This window comes from Muntiacus reevesi, chromosome 5 (assembly GCF_963930625.1).
Source record: "Muntiacus reevesi chromosome 5, mMunRee1.1, whole genome shotgun sequence".
In the NCBI taxonomy this organism is placed as follows: Eukaryota; Metazoa; Chordata; class Mammalia; order Artiodactyla; family Cervidae; genus Muntiacus; species Muntiacus reevesi.
Window position 1 is genome coordinate 79,067,992 of NC_089253.1, and position 12,459 is coordinate 79,080,450.

The 12,459-nt window shown below is 42.0% G+C and overlaps 1 non-coding gene across 1 annotated transcript; it reads left to right on the forward strand.

Moving 5' to 3' along the window:
- Positions 1-4,772: 4,772 nt before the first annotated feature.
- Positions 4,773-4,844, forward strand: TRNAF-GAA (transfer RNA phenylalanine (anticodon GAA)). Its single transcript has one exon. It is a non-coding gene; the product is annotated as a tRNA-Phe (tRNA).
- Positions 4,845-12,459: the final 7,615 nt, after the last annotated feature.

The window sequence follows — 12,459 nt, forward strand, 5'->3', positions numbered from 1 at the left end:
TACTCATATTTCCTGTAAATGTACTAAACACTGACAAGAAAATACTTAACTTACTAACACACAAATATTTAAAGGCTTCAACATAATTCCTTTTTCAACAAATGATTTTTTCCTCACCTAAGCCAATATACATTTACATTGGGTTTATGTGTAGATATGTAAACTGACACAACCTAAGTCAACATACATTTACATTGGGTTTATGTGTACATATGTGACTAGACATATTCCTCAAATTGATCTAAGATAAACCAGCATATAGTGCACTTCTCTCTGGATATAATTAACTTTTCAGAAGTAAAGTGGTTCAAATGGGAGCAAATAAGCTTATGTCCTCATGAAATAAACAAGATAAAATTTAAGAAATATTAAAGTGCTAAAGATTAACCCTATAAATCTTTCATTTCTATCCTTTTAACAGATTGTGTGCATCGTGTGTGTGTATGAATCAAAACACTGCTAGGCTAGATTTTAAGCACCTGTGGATGGGGCTATTCATATTCAGTAAAAGGCCCTGAAGTAGCAAGAGGAGCACTATTATAGGTGGACAGAGGACATTTGTTCTTCACCGAGTTACTTACATAAACTCACTAAATAAGCAGAGGAGATTATTTGTCTGAGTGGGCTCAAATCTTGACCTGAGCCTTAAAGTTTTGCTTCATTATGTTATATTTTGTTGATTTGCTAATTTGTTTGTTCCATTATTTCTGAAACCTGTCCAAGGTAGGAGGTTCAGCTGGTCTGAGAACACTTAGTGTACTCCATAAACTTCCTGAACCAAAGATTTTTATTTATTCTTCTGCCAAACATGACAAGTGATTTCCATCTACAACTATTTTTTTTGTTATTTGGTTATTTTTGGCTGTGCTGAGTCTTCAAAGCCCTCTGCACGCGGGCTTTTCTCTAGTTGCAGAGAGTGGGAGCTACTCTCTAGTTCCCATGCTTGGGCTTCTCATTGCGGTGGCTTTTGTTGTGGCGCACAAGCTCAAGGCGTGCAGGCTTCAGTAGTTGCCATGCAAGGGCTCAGTAGTTGTGGCTTGCAGTTGCTCTGCGGCATGTAGAATCCTCCTGGACCAGGGATAGAACCTGTGTCCCCTGCATTGGCAGGTAGATTTTAATCCACTGCGTCAATAATCCACTGCTGGTCTCCAGCAGGGAATTGTCGCAATGTTGTCGAGCTTCTCTGAAAAGGTGCTGTAGCACCTAATACACCCCCTCCACCCCCAGGAAAGAAAATGAAAGTGAAAAGCTCTCAGTTGTGTCTGTCTCTTTGCAACCCGATGGACTATATAATCCATGGAATTCTCCAGGCCAGAATACTGGAGTGTGTAGCTTTTCCCTTCTCCAGAAGATCTTCCCAACCCAGGGATGGAACCCAGGTCTTCCGCATTGCAGGTGGATTCTTTACCAGCTGAGCCGCAAGGGAAGCCCCCCAAGACACAGTCTCAAAGTTAGAGTCAGTCCCATAATAGGGACATTCAAGAAAATGTTGTTTTTGTGAATCATAGCTCCCAAGTAACTCGATTTTAGCCTTGTGTTTTTAAATGGAATTACTTTTTCTATTCAAATCTCTGATTGATTTCATCCTGCCCTAGTATAAGCAAATGGGGCAGTCTTCTTTTAAGCACCCTATTTCATATGTAGATGTCTCTGCACTGTCTTCCAATAATCAGAAATGTTCATCTGAAATGGACACACTCCCACCTCCTGTTGCACTGTTCCAATCCTGTTGCACTGTTCCAATCCTGACAGTTCTCAAGGGCAAGATCAACTGCCCCTCAACCATGACGCCTCCCAGACCACCTTCACTTGAAGACCTTCTCTTCCTGAGAGGTCATAAACATAAATAGTAGGCATTCTGGTAACCCATGAGTTACTAGCTCTTTGACTTTGAACTTCTTTAATATCTCAAACCATAATATGAGGATGATAATAACTCCCTGCCTATAATTACTGTGAGGATAAAATGATGTCAAATGTTCAGCAGTTCATAGGGCAAATGGTCAATAAATTATTTTCTCAACTCCCAGAGTACCTCTTGTCTGAACTTATAGATTATTTGCTGGTTTGGACTGTTAGTTTCCTCAGCCTGAATTTGTCATCTCCCAGTTGTCTCAAGGATAGAAACCATGTCTTTTTTCCTTTTTTCCTTCTGCATTCATTGGATACAATGCTCTTTCATTCAGGTGATTGATTATACCTAGAAACTCAAAAAATGATTCACTGTCAATATGACACCACGTACTGAGTGGCAGCTTTGAGCCTGATGGTGTCTTAGAAATGAGGATACAATATTGAGCAGCACAAACAAAGTCCTTACTTTCCTGGGGTTTATTACAGGTCTGGGAAGATGGATGATAAGCAAGTTAGTAGGGCTTGCACAGAATTAAAATGTGTTTGTAAATTATAGGACCTCGTGATGGCTTCTGATTGTGTGGTAAGAGAAGTTCTCTGGGAAGGTGCAGAAAACCGGGAGCCAGCCTGGGGGAATTGGTTGGGGAAGAAAAAGCAGAAAGGAAAACCTGGTGCAGAGACTCCATGTGGGAATAAGCTGTGGGGGAGCCCAGGGGCTGGTGTTACAAGGGAGGTGGGTTGCAGAGGATGCAGGGGATGAAGTTGGAGAGGGGGGTGCCAGGACCACCGGGCTGGGTCCCTGGCTGGGAGCCTGGATGTTGTTCAAAGTGCGATAGAAAGTCGTGGAAAGATTTTAGGCGCTAGATGACACTTTGAGATTTATATCTAAAACTGATTATTCTGGCTGCTTAGTGGTGGGAGCCGGGAAAAAGGGATGCCACACACTCAGAGAGGAGGTTTTCTACATACCTAGATTTCAGCAAAGAAATAGGTAGAGCTGCTTAAAAGCTTCCAAGATGGAACCTCATTCGAATGCCTTCTGTGAGTGCATGCCATAGGCCCACTGCTTTCAAGCAGGGCCTTCCTAAAGTAAGCCATGGATGAGTTCTAAGATATTGCAGAATTTTACCAGTTTGGGAGTCTTTTCTCATTTCCTTATGAAAAAAATAAATAATTTTAAATTATTCGATTTAGGGACTTCCCTGGTGGCCCAGTGGGAAGAGACTCCATTTCATGGGGCTTGGGTTCCATCCCTGATCAGGGAACTAAGATCCTACCTGCCATCTGGTGTGGCCAAAAAAAAAGACAGGAAAAGCATTCAATTTATTTTATACCATAGTCTCTTCTATAGTAAGTTCCAGCTTGTTACTTTAATAATGAATCTGCTTAGTGCTGCTTTGTATTATTATGTCAATCTTATTGTAAAATAAGACAGGAACCTCATTTAAAAAATTATTTATTTATTTTTGGCTGTGTTGAGTCTTCGCTGCTGCGAGGCCTTTCTCTGGTTGCGGTGAGTGGGGGACTACTCTCTAGCTGCGATGGGCAGACTTCTCATTCCAATGGCTTCTCTTGTTGCCGAGCATGGGCTCTAGGGTGCATGGGCTTCACTCGTTGTGCCACGTGGCCTCAGTGGTTGCAGTTTCCCATGCTCTACTCTAGAGCACAGGCTCAATAATTTGTGATTCATGGGCTTAGTTGCTGTGCAACATGTGGGATCTTCCTGAATCAGGGATTGAACCCATGTCTCCGGTGCTGGCAGGCAGATTCTATACCACAGAGGCACCAGGGACGCTCAAGAACCTCATTTTTAAAAAAGAAGCTTATGCTTTATCTAGAGTGTAATTCTCTTAAATATTCCCATGCAACCTGAAAGACTGAACATTGTGCATATTTTGCAATATAGATGGATTAAGTCATATTTGAAAAACCAATAAAATGAAATGGGATAGCTGTTTTAAGCAGCAGAAGGGACATATATTTTTAGCAAATATCTGTACTTCAATAGTTGAACCTTATTGTTGTGGGTAGCCACAACAGTTCAGTTCAGTTGCTCAGTCATATGTGATTCTTTGTGACCCCATGGACTGCAGCACGCCAGGCTTTCCTGTCCATCACCAACAGGAGCCTACTCAATCTCATCTCTATCACATCGGTGATGCCATCTAACTATTTCATCCTCTGTCGTCCCCTTTTCCTCCCACCTTCAATCTTTCCCAGCATCAGGGTCTTTTCCAGTCGGTCGGTTCTTCACATTAGGTGGCCAAAATATTGGAGTTTCAGCTTCTGCATCAGTCCTTCCAATGAATATTCAGTACTGGTTTCCTCTAGGATGGACTGGTTGGCCCTCCTTGCTGTCCAAGGGGCTTTCAAGAGTCTTCAACACCACAGTTCAAAAGCACCAATTCTTTGGCCCTCAGCTTTCTTTACAGTTCAACTCTCATATCCATACATGACCACTGGTTAAACCATAGCCATGACTAGATGGACCTTTGTTGGTAAAGTAATATCTCTGCTTTTCAACACACTGTCCAGGCTGGTCATAGACTTTCTTCCAAGGAGCAAGCGTCTTTTAATTTCGAGGCAGCAGTCACCATCTTCAGTGATTTTGGAGCTCAAAAACATAAATAAAGTCTGTCACTGTTTCCATTGTTTCCCCATCTATTTGTCATGAAGTGATGGGACCGGAGGCCATGATCTTAGTTTTCTGAATGTTGAATTTAAAGCCAACTTCTTCACTCTCCTCTTTTACTTTCATCAAGAGGCTCTTTAGTTCTTCTTTGCTTTCTGCCATAAGGGTGGTGTCATCTGCATATCTGAGGTTATTGATAATTCTCCCAGCAATCTTGATACCAGCTTGTGCTTCATCCATCCTGGCATTTCACATGATGTACTCTGCATATGTACTCTTTAGGCCTTCCCTAGTAGCTCAGATGGTAAAGCATCTGCCTGAAATGCAGGAGACCTGGGTTCAACCCCTGGGTAGGGAAGATCCCCTGGAGAAGGAAATGACAGTCCACTCCAGTATTCTTGCCTGGAGAATCCTGTGGACAGAGGAGCCTGGCAGGTCACAGTTCATGGGGTCGCAAAGAGTCGGACACGACTGAGCAACGAAACACACACATACTCTGCATTTAAGTTAAATATCACAGCATTATGTAATTATAAATTTGGAAATAATTATAAGTTGAAGTAATGAAGATAAAACTATAAGAAGATTTATGCATTTGAAAAGCATATTATTCGAAACTGTCAAATAGTTTTCCAAAATAAAGGCAATGTAAACTAAAATACCAGTGAGATACTGTTTCACATCCATCATTCTCATATGCTGATGGTGGGAGTGTGTACTGATATGATCACTTTGGAAGACAACTTGGGAATCTCCAGTAAAATTAAGGATGAGACAACTCAGTGATTCCACTTCTAAGTCCAGAGCCTAGGTTTGCTGACCCCTGGCCATCCACAATATGATTATTACTGAGCTGCATGGAGGTAGGTGCAGAAATTGAGAATATCTTTTGAGAAACCTGTGTAGCATTCACATTGTTAAAATATCCAAGCATATGATTTTGTGTTTTACAAAATTTCATAATAGATTTAAAAATCAAAACAGAACTGATAGTTTGAGAAGAACTTCTTTTAGACCAATGCTTCTTAAATTTGCATCGTGTATACAGAGTTCCTGGGAGTATAGTTAAAATGCAGATTCTAATTTGGTAGGTCTGGTGTGGGGCCCAAGATTCTGCATTTCTAGCTCCCAGGAAATGCTGATACTGCTCCTCTTGGAACTCCACTTTGAATAGCATCGGTCTAGATTCAACTTTGATTTATGTGTAGAAGGGGTCATATATGAGAATACTCATAGTCATATGTCTGTAACAGCAAAAATACTGAGAACAACCTAAATATTCCTGAATAGAAGAATGGTTAAATTGACTATGGTAAAGTCATGAATAAAAGGCTTCCCAGGGGGCACAGTGGTAAAGAATCCACCTGCCAAGGCCAGAGACGCAAGCAACGTGGGCTTGACCCCGGGTCAGGAAGATTCCCTGGAGTAGGAAATGGCAACTCATTCCAGTATTCTTGCCTGGAAAATTCCTTTGACAGAGGAGCTTGGTGGGCTACAGTTCATGGGGTTGCAAAGATTTGGACACGACTGAGCATAAGCATCAATAAAAATACATGTGTATTATATATGTATGTGTGTATATATATGTGTGAATAATAATAGTAAAATGAATAAGGATATGAAATGAATAATAGTAATGCAACAACATGGATGATTTTTACAATAATGTTGCTAAACAAATTGTAAATAGCACAAAAATATATAAACTATGATACCATTTATATAAAGCTTAAACTCCTGCAAAATAATCTCTATGTAGGGATGCATATACATTTAGTAAAAGCATAAAGATACGCCTAGAAATGATGATATCAAATTCAGGAAAGGGTTTCCTCTTGTGGGGGGCTTCCCAGTTAGCACTAGTGGTAAGGAATGCAGGCGACATAAGAGACTCAGGTTCGATCCTTGGTTCAGGAAGTTTCCCTGGAGAAGGGCACATATTCTTGCCTAAAGAATCTCCATGGACAGAGGAGCCTAGCGGGTTACAGTCCATGGGGTTGCAAAGAATTGGACCTCACTGGAGACGAACACTTTCACTTTCCTCTTGTGGGAGGGAGGAGAATGTGACTGGAGAGAGGCAACTAAGAGGATTCTATTCGTCTTTCTAGTTTATTATTACTTCAGTGGCATGACAAACAGGTAATTGTATGTTTTTTTTTTTTCTTTTGTTCAAGCCATGCGGCATGTAGGAGTTTAGTTCCCGGAGTAAGGATGGAACCTGCACCCCCGGCAGTGAACGTATAGACTCTCAACCCCTGGACCACCAGGGAAGTCCCCTGTAGTTTTATTTTGTGATTTCTAAAAGTTTAAAATATTTCTATAATCACATTCAAAAAGCAGTTTAAATTTATCCAGTGTAAATTTACCAACCACCATCAGCTGGCTTATTGTGTTCAGAATGAAACCTAAAGTTCTTAGCACAATGTCCTTGGCCTCTGCAAACTGGCCTCTCTTATGACACTGGTCTCATCCACTGCTCTCCCCTCTTGAGCCCACACTCTTCCCCACCAGTCTCCACGTTGTTTACCCAACACAGAAGCTCCTTCTTGATTTCAAGACCCTGAATGCCATCCCCTTCCTGGATCATCTCTTGGTTCTCTCCCCCCACCATACAGGTCTTTGCTCAGATGCAGCTCCTTAAAGAGGCCGTCTCTGATCATCTTCTCAAGGGAGCACTCTCCTTCCTCCTCTCTCTGAACCTTTAGTCCACTGCTACTTCTTAACCCTGACTGTCATCAGACATCTCATGAGATTGATTTACTGCCTGATGTCACATACATTTGACTGTAAGCACTTGGCCGGTGGCGCGTCCCTGGTGGCTCAGTGGTAAAGAACCCGCCTGGTAAGCAGGAGACACGGGTTCAATCCTTGGGTCAGGAAGATCCCCTGGAGAAGGAAACCCTCTTGGGTTTGCTGGAGTGCAATGCTGGAGTGCAACCCAATCCAGCATTCTTTCCTGGAAAATGCCATGGGCAAAGGAACCTGATGGGCTGTAGTCCATGGGATCAACAAGAGAGTTGGACAAAACTTAGCAACAGATTTTCACTTTCATAAGCTCTTGGAAAGCAGGGCTTTACCTCCAGGGCCTAGAACAGTGCGCCGTGGCATATCGTAAGTAGCCCATAGACATTTGTGGAATCATGGATGAGTGAATCACTGAATGAGTAAGGCAGTGAATTTTGACTACTTGCTGAGGCTGGGTGGCCACTTTTAATCTACTAATTGGCAGATACGTCAGGAACAATATTGGCTTATTTTAATAGAAACCTATAAATTCTTGATAAAACACATTGCTCATTGGTCATTCTTTGACCATATGAAGTTATTAAGTAGCCTTTTTTTCCCAGCATCCAGTTTAACAACTTCATATTAATAAGCAGTGTTTACACATTTTCAGGAAAGAAGAATTAACATTTAGCACTCACTATGTTCTAGGTAGGGGCTTCCCAGGTGGCTCAGTGGTAAAGAATCCACCTACCAATGCAGGAGACGCATGAGATGCAGGTTCCATCCCTCGGTCGGGAAGATCCCCTGAAGGAGGAGATGGCAACCCGCTCCAGTATTCTTGCCTGGAGGATTCAATGGACAGAGGAGCCTGGTGGGCTATAGTCCGTGGGGTCTCAAAAGTCAGACACAACTGAGCAATTGAACACGCATGTTCTAGGTACTCTGCATGTATTATGATTTTGTTTCTTATTCCCTTTCCCCCCAGCAACTCTATGAGACAAACGTTTTCATTTCATAAAGAAAATGAGGTTCAGAGAGGTTAAGTATTTGCCTAGAGTCACAGATTTGATTCCATAATCTACATTTTATAGTTGAGGTAATTTTGTATGTTCTATGCCTGTATGAGGGGTCATTATCTGCATCACTGAATGTTGTTGCTGGGAGGAAATTAGGCTCCTTTAATCCAGCCTCCTCACTACAGGCAAGAGAACTGAGATTGACTAGAACACATGTCCATTCACCTCTTAGTGGCAGAGCAGCCTCAGGGATCGTGGCCCTTTCACATGACCTCCTTCTGCAACTTCTTGCACTGAGTTGGCCAAAAAGTTTGGCTTTGAATGCACTTCTTTGCCAACCCAATAGATACAATCTTTCCGGTAGTTATCTGCAGATACCATATTTGTGAATTTACCTCCTAGCTAAAATTTATTTGTAACTCCCAAATTAATACATGTGGCACTTTTTACAGTCATACACAGGCTTCCCTAGTGACTCAGAAAGTAAAGAATCCACCTGCAATGCGGAAGACCCAGGTTTAATCCCTGGGTTGGGAAGATCCCCTGGAGAAGGGCATGGCAACCCACTCCAGTATTCTTGCCTGGAAAATCCCATGGACAGAGGAGCCTGGCGGGATACAATCCATGGGGTCACAAAGAGATGGACTTGACTGAGCCACTGAACACAGACACACACGTAACCATACACAGAATGGTGGAAATTTCGAGTTGCCCACTGCACATGTTCCCAGCTGAGGCTAAACTAGGCTGCATTCAGCTTTTCTGTATTAGCACAAATGCTATAAAAAGTGCCCCTTACCGTGGTCTCTTTAATGCCATTTCTTTTTCTCTTTTTTTCATTTTTGTTGGTGATTATACAGTCAGCTACAGTCCATGGGAGTCACAGAGTCAGGCACGACTGAGTGACTGACACACACATGCTGTTTAAAATGGCCCCCAGTGCAGGGCTGCAGGGCTGTTCAGGGTCCAAAGAAAGTCGTGATGTGCCTTAGGGAGAAAAATACGTGTGCTGGACAAGCTTGGCTCAGGCACGAGTTACCGTGTGGTTGGCCGTGAGTTCAGTGTGAATGAATCAACAATATCTATTAAATAAGGTGTATTTAAACAGAAAGGCGCATAAAACAAGGTTCTGTTTTGATTGGTTGACAAAAATATTGTCACCAGAGGCTCGCAGGAACCAAGGTTTGTATCCCCCCTAGGAATTCACTAACTCAGCCTTCTTGATGACTTGACAGAACACAGCTATGGTGAATGAGAATTACCAGTGTTTAGGGAACACACTGCAGAGTTGCATCTGGTTCCAGAGGCCAGAAAGGGGAGTGATGTTAAAAAAAAAAAGAAACAAGTCTCGATCACTAAAAGAACTAGTATTTAGCTATAATTTTAAAAAGAATGACAGTTGGACTTCCCTGGTGGTCAGTGGCCTGAGATGGATCCCTGATCAGGGAACTAGATCCCACATGCCACAACCGAAGAACACCCTGCCGCAACTAAGACCCAATACAGCTAAATAAAATAGATAAATAAAAATTTTAAGAAATCTGATGGTATTTTATTGCTGCTAAAACCTTAGTTAAATCTCTAAAGCGTCTGGGATTGCTCTTTCCGGGGTGGGAACACTGGGAGAATGTCGGTTTCTGATTGTCTGTATGCTGTATTTTTAGTATTTTATTTTTGACCTTTTCTAAGACAGTCATACACTCTCATTGTTAAAATGGGAGATAATTGTAGTAAGGCGGAAAGGGCACTCCATTTGGAGACAAATTCTGGGGGTGAGTCAAACTCTGATGCTTGCTGGTTGTTTAACCTTAAGCAAATTTCTAAACATTTCTGACTCAGTTTTCTAATCTGTGAAAACAGAGACAACAGCCAGTCTTGGCTAACTCACACATCTCAGGTGTTCTAAAGGCTTCTCATCTGACCTTCACAACCCTGATAACGCCTCAGTTTAAAGAGGAGACAACTGAGGCCCAGAGAGGCCAAGTGACTGGTTTATGATCACACAGCTAAAGAGAACAGAGCTACGACTATGAGTCCAAGATACTGGTCCTAACCACACACAGCCCTCACCCCTTGGTGACCCTCACCACCTGCTGTCTCAAACAGGGCTGAGCGGGTGGGAAGGTGACATAAGGGGATAAACCCCAGAGCTAATAAAATGTAAGCTATTACTATTTTTTTCACAGGGTTAACATTTTGAATATTAATATTTCAAAAGGGGATTTTTCCCTTAAGATATGCGGTTTTCAAAAAGTTTGTTGAAATCATTAGGTATGCTTGTGTTCATTCAGGGATCAATTTTTTGTTGTTGTCATGGTTGCCAAGACTCATTTCTAATTTTCTATTGAAAGTGAGTTGAAATGAGGATTTTAAGTGAATGTTTCCTTTACAGCAATCCTTTGTGGAACTACCTCTTGCATTTAGAATGGGATATTTGTGTTTGTATTTGAGAGTGATTTTTCAAGAGCACAGCGTGTTAAGTCATAACTCCGAGAACTGTTTCACTAGCAGCAATATAAGCTAATTGTATTTGACAAAAGAAAAAGAAGAGGGTAAAAAATAGCAGCTTACAATTAGGGAACCATTGAAAGTCTGTGCAAGCTAATAAATCCACCCTTGAAAACTCCATCCCCCATTTATGAAAAGAAAAATTTGTCATTAAATTGAAACTAAAATTTTCTCTGGTGGGTTTCACTCATTCACTCACTCAATTGCTTTCAGATTTTTTTTATTAAATTGTTCGCTACGTGCCTGGTACTCCTCTACACCAAGAGGATACAGCAAGAAGCAAGACAGACCTGAGGCCCCTCTCTCAGGAAGCTTCCTTTTATTGAGGGGAGATGGGCAAGTCTGACATGGCACTGTTTTATGCTGGTGTGCTACTGTGTGAGATCATATATGCTTATGGGTTTTATTTCATTTACTTGTTTATTTTTGGCTGTGATGGGTCTTCAGTGCTGCTCAGGCTCTCTTCAGTTGCAGAGACCGAGGGCTACTCTACAGTTGAGGTGCGCCCGCTTCTCACTGTGGTGTCTTTTGTTGCGGAGCACAGGCTGTAGGGCCCCCGGGCTTCAGTGGTTGCGGCCCGCAGGCTTAGTTGCCCCATGGCATATTGAATCTTCCTGAACCAGGGATCAAATCTGTGTCCCATGCATTGGCAGGTGGATTCTTTACCACTGGACTACCAGGGAAGTACTGCTTGTGTTTTTAAATTGCTGAATTTGGGGGTAATTTGTTCTGCAACAGTAGTTATCTATGACATGCCTAAACTCTCATGTTCAATTTTTCTTCCTTTGGCATCCTTGGCCAACCTCCAACAACCTGATGAAGCTGAACATTCTTCTTTTGTGAGCTCAGAACCAGGCTACAAAACAACAACAACAACAACAAAAAACAACAACCAACTCACCAAACAAACAAAACCCTACAAAGCAGTTTTCATGTTCATTGACGTCATTTGGACCCTCAACACTACCCTACAATGTTTTCCTAGTGAATTCTTTCTTCTTCAAACCTTCTCCACTGTTTTTAAGTCTCTGAGCCCTTCACCTTCCCTCCCTGGCTCAGATGCCCTCACTGTCTAGATAAGAAGAAGATACAAGCTCTGCGCCTCTAGAATCTCCCACTCCATCTCCTCCTACCTTCTCGGGCTCCTTCCTTTTTCAACAACATTTCCCTGCCCCCAACTCAGCCATATCAGGATATAACCAAGCTCCAGTCTCTCCACTTTGAAAAAGAAAAAAAATCCTCTTCCAAACCCATACCCTTCTCTGTTCACACCCTGTCTCTTTCTTGCCTCCACTGCTTAATCCAGTCTGGCTTCTGCCTTCATGAAACCATTCATGTAGAGGTTATTGGTCTCTGTGATAAAAAATCCAAAGGCTATATTTTTATTACGGGAAAAAAAAAAAATTTTGTTATGGGAAATTTCAAACATATACATAAATAGAAAGAACAGTGCAGTGAACCTCCATGTACTCAACACCCAGCTTCCACAACTAACAACTCATGGCCCATCTCAATTGGAAGTGTCCCCACTTGCCCCGCCCAGGAATTATGTTGAAGGAAATAATCAAGTCTTTATTTTGATTAGCCATTCAACAACATCTAACATTGTGTTTTATTCCTCTCTAGACTTAGAAGTCACCATCCTCTTTCACTCTTCTTGGTTGCTTTCTGACCTCTACTTTGAAATTTTCTTGTTGCCTTCATCTCCTCTACAATCCCCTG